Here is a 4,948-nt window from a genome sequence, read left to right on the forward strand (position 1 = left end):
GGGCGCATTGCATTTATTTCTAGTAGCTAATTAGTACTTCGATATACTATTTCTATATGTATGCGTAGTGTGAATGCTATTTTTTAACCCATCTCACAACCAATAGATAACCACCTAGGTCGCAGAGAATTTCCAAGTGTGCCTTCTAAACCGTGACGGAGGGAGTATGTAAAATATGATCTCCGATTTGAGAAATAAGTACTTTGTGGCACAAGCTTCACTACATGGAGTAAAAATTGAGAATTTCTGGTAAGTAACCTAAAATTTGTCACAAATGTGAACTAGAGGTAAAGAATGGAATTTACTCACAAAAATAGGATGTCTGTTTTAAAAGCACTTTGAAACCATCATTCCCAGCTCCATCAATCTCGTCTCGATGCCCTTCCATGCATCTCCTGAAGAATTCACGCATGGGAGACTATAACTACATAAGATCGAGTAAACTTGTAATTTGTAAGGACTATGTTCTTCCTTTTTATGTGTGATGACCCATGGGGATCGATCATGACGGGTTATACCTGAGGGGCACGCCCAAGAACACATATGGCCCAGCCTAGGGTCCAAGCCAATCAAGAATACAGTCCAAAAAACAATGGGCTAAGGGGCATTACACCAGGCCCTTTAGAACTGCAGCCCAAGGCATCAGATACCAGAGGGATACTTTGGAGGAAACCAAGTGTCTATTGTCCCATCGTGAACGCCCTAGTGGACAAGACCCAACAATCGGTCACCAGGAAGACAAGAGCAGTCGGACCGCCTACAGTCGGCTGCGTTCTAGGATACCTTGACTTCCATGATGTCTTTGTTACCTTCGTTACTCAACCATAGTATGATCTAAGTTAAATACGACAATTATTGGTAGTAATAGCCATGGACAGTACTTCATACATGTGACCATCAATAGCATTTATACCAGCCGGTTATGGCACCCCCTCCGAGCACACTCTATATAAGCCGGGAGTAAGGCATTAGACCGAGGGTTGAACTCTCTGACAATCTAACCTACGCCAAGAGCTAAGAGCACCACAAGAGTAGGGTATTATCTTCACTGGAGAGGGCCCAAACCTATATAATTTCTTGAGCATACTCCCATTGTACTGTTTGGTAGATACGATTGCTTCTACATACCCCCCATTATTGTTAGGATTATATCCACGACGGTTGGCAACCACCTTGGGGAGAGCGTCTATTGAGGTTTCTCGTCAACTCCTTTTGGCCGCATCCATTTCGGTGTCCTCGAGTTCGCCGTAGACGGTTCAATGTGGCATCTTGAAGCTCTGCCGAATTGCGCCAACATGCCGGCATGAGTATCCATTATCAGACCAATGGCATGGGCATTTTGAGCCTTCAACTCTAGGGTTCGCATCAGCCGGTTGTTTTGGCGCCATGACGCCGTAGAAAGCGCTCAGGCAAGCCTCACCCATAGGTTCTTCATTGAGCAAGCCAGTTCATCGAGATGATGGACAATGAATCATTGATCCATCTGCTGGAGTCCGATTTCGAGGAGGAAGATAGCTGCGGGACTCAGAGTCCCATGTCGGAAGTTTTCATGGCTGGCATACCCCCAGTCTAGCCTTCGATGGGGTGCACCGGTCGATTCATCTCCCGCAACCAGCAATGTTGTATCTGGTGACAGGCAACATCTGTTGGGGAACGTAGTAATTTCAACAATTTTCCTACGCACACACAAGATCATGGTGATGCATGGCAACGAGAGGGGAGAGTGTGTCTACGTACCCTCGTAGACCGAATGCGGAAGCGTTAGCACAACGCGGTAGATGTAGTCGTACGTCTTCACGATCTGACCGATCCAAGTACCGAACGCACGGCACCTCCGAGTTCTGCACACGTTCAACTCGATGACGTCCCGCGAGCTCCGATCTAGCAAAGCTTCACATGAGAGTTTCGTCAGCACGACGGTGTGATGACGGTGATGATGATGCTACCGACGCAGGGCTTCGCCTAAGCACCGCTACGATATGATCGAGGTGGATTATGGTGGAGGGGGGCACCGCACACGGCTAAGAGATCAATGATCAATTGTTGTGTCTATGGGGTGCCCCCTGCCCCCGTATATAAATGAGCAAGGGGAGGAGGCGGCCGGCCAGGGAGAGGCGCGCCAAGAGGGGGAGGAGTAGGACTCCTCCTTTTCCTAGTAGGAGTAGGAGAGGGAAGGAAAGGGAGAGGAGGAGAAGGAAAGAGGGGGCCGACTCCCCTTGTCCTAAACCAATTCGGTTTGGGCCTTGGGGGGGGGGGGTACTCCACACTCCCCTTGCTGCCCTCTATTTTCACTAAGGCCCATGTAGGCCCATTAAGCCCCCGGGGGTTCTGGTAATCCCCCGGTACTCCGGTATATGCCCGAAACCTTTCGGAACCTTTCCGGTGTCTGAACATAGTCGTCCAATATATCGATCTTTACGTCTCGACCATTTCGAGACTCCTCGTCATGTCCGTGATCATATCCGGGACTCCGAACTACCTTCGGTACATCAAAACACAAAAACTCATAATACCGATCGTCACCGAACTTTAAGCGTGCGGACCCTACGGGTTCGAGAACTATGTAGACATGATCGAGACACGTCTCTGGTCAATAACCAATAACGGAACCTAGATGCTCATATTGGCTCCCACATATTCTACGAAGATCTTTATCGGTCAAACCGCATAACAACATACGTTGTTCCCTTTGTCATCGGTATGTTACTTGCCTGCGATTCGATCGTCGGTATCTCAATACTTAGTTCAATCTCGTTACCGGCAAGTCTCTTTACTCGTTCCGTAATACATCATCCCGCAACTAACTCATTAGTTACAATGCTTGCAAGGCTTATAGTGATGTGCATTACCGAGTGGGCCCAGAGATACCTCTCCGACAATCGGAGTGACAAATCCTAATCTCGAAATACGCCAACTCAACAAGTACCTTCGGAGACACCTGTAGAGCACCTTTACAATCACCCAATTACGTTGTGACGTTTGGTAGCACACAAAGTGTTCCTCCGGTAAACGGGAGTTCCATAATCTCATAGTCATAGGAACATGTATAAGTCATGAAGAAAGCAATAGCAACATACTAAACGATCAAGTGCTAAGCTAATGAGATGGGTCAAGTCAATCACATCATTCTCCTAATGATGTGATCCCGTTAATCAAATGACAACTCATGTCTATGGCTAGGAAACATAACCATCTTTGATCAACGAGCTAGTCAAGTAGAGGCATACTAGTGACACTCTGCTTGTCTATATATTCACACATGTATCATGTTTCCGGTTAATACAATTCTAGCATGAATAATAAACATTTATCATGATATAAGGATATAAATAATAACTTTATTATTGCCTCTAGGGCATATTTCCTTCAAAATCTCACTCAGGAAACCGTCGAGCAGCTCCTCAACACCCCGATCTCAGGGGATTCACCGGCTGACAAAGTCTTAGAGGTGTCACGTCATTCCACTCTGGCTGAGCATGCTCGCCTTGCGCAAAGCCACCGAAACCTCATCGCGTGAGAGCAAGAGCTAGCGGACAACAGTCGGCAACATCAGCAGACATCCCAGTCTGTAGTTTGACGAGGGCAAGATATCAACAAGTTTGTAGCCAAAGGCCTAGGCGACTCCCGAGTCATGTGCACCCTGATTGAAAATGTCTAGGCCGCGACTAGAGTGGCAGATGCAATCCAACAACAGGGAGACAGAGACATCGTTGACGGCATCCGACAGCTGTCGAATTTCCTGAAGGTCACAGTCGTGCAGAACAAGATGATTCACGACTGTCTGGCTTCTCGCAGCAGAGTGCCTGTGGGAACCGAAAACCGAGTGCCAACAATAGCCTCTTCACACCCACGACAGTTGGCCAGTCGTAGGGCCGACAACTGTGTGGGGGGATGTGCATGAGCCATTTCCATGTTCCCGGGAGGACCCTCCTCGGTGGCGTGAGGACCCTTCTCCACGACACCGACTAGATTCTCCTCAACACCATGATGGCGTCTTACCAAAAGGGCATAGAGATGTTCCCCGTGGCCGAGATGATTATTCTCAACGAAGACAGAGGACTCTTCCTCATCGACGTGATGATTCTCCATGCCGTCAGGATGCTTATCCCCAACGTCATGATTTTTCGCCTCGCAATCGGGATTGTTCACCCTGACAGTTGGATGACCAGCCATGCAGACAAGACGATCAACGTCATAGGCATGATGACTCGCCCTGACATAATAGAGATTCACCTAGGATACAGGCGAATTCTCCACACCAATGGGGTGACCAGCACTACGACGCACGCAAAACCTTCGTTCAAAAGTGAGGGGGATCATGCACAGGATGCAAGGCATGAACATGAGCATGACTGACCGAGTGGATCAGGATCCTCAGGCCCATTGTGCTTCTTGTTGTTGAGCTGGAGGATGTCTTCTTCAAGAACTTCTAGGGTATTATAGACAGAGACATCTAGAGTCGGAAGATCCATATGGTTCCTTTACCCTATCGATTCTGGATGAGTTCCGGAATTTAGAAGTATGATGGAAACACCAAGTCCGAAACTTGCCTCGCAGATTACCTATTGCCCGTGCAGATCGGAGGCGGTAATGAGAATCTATCTACGCGGAACTTGTCTCTTTCCTGGAGGGATCAACTAGAGCGTGGATCAACAATATCTACCGGAAAATAGTATTTACCCCTGACAAGAGCTGGAGGATGTCTTCTTCAAGAACTTCTAGGGTATGTAAACGCGTCTCGGAGGTTAATAGAAACTAATGCTTTTGTGTGCGAGGGCCCAAGGAGATGCTACTTGTGAGCTGCGTTGAGATTTTCTCGAAAAGAAGTGAATTGCAGTACAGTAGAGATAAGTATTTCCCTTAGTTAAAAACCAAGATTATCAATCCAGTAGAAGAACCACACGAAACCTCGTTATCAGCACCTACACACAAAAGAGCAAATACTTGC

The sequence above is a fragment of the Triticum aestivum genome, unplaced genomic scaffold (genome assembly GCF_018294505.1).
Source record: "Triticum aestivum cultivar Chinese Spring unplaced genomic scaffold, IWGSC CS RefSeq v2.1 scaffold96336, whole genome shotgun sequence".
Classification (NCBI taxonomy): domain Eukaryota; kingdom Viridiplantae; phylum Streptophyta; class Magnoliopsida; order Poales; family Poaceae; genus Triticum; species Triticum aestivum.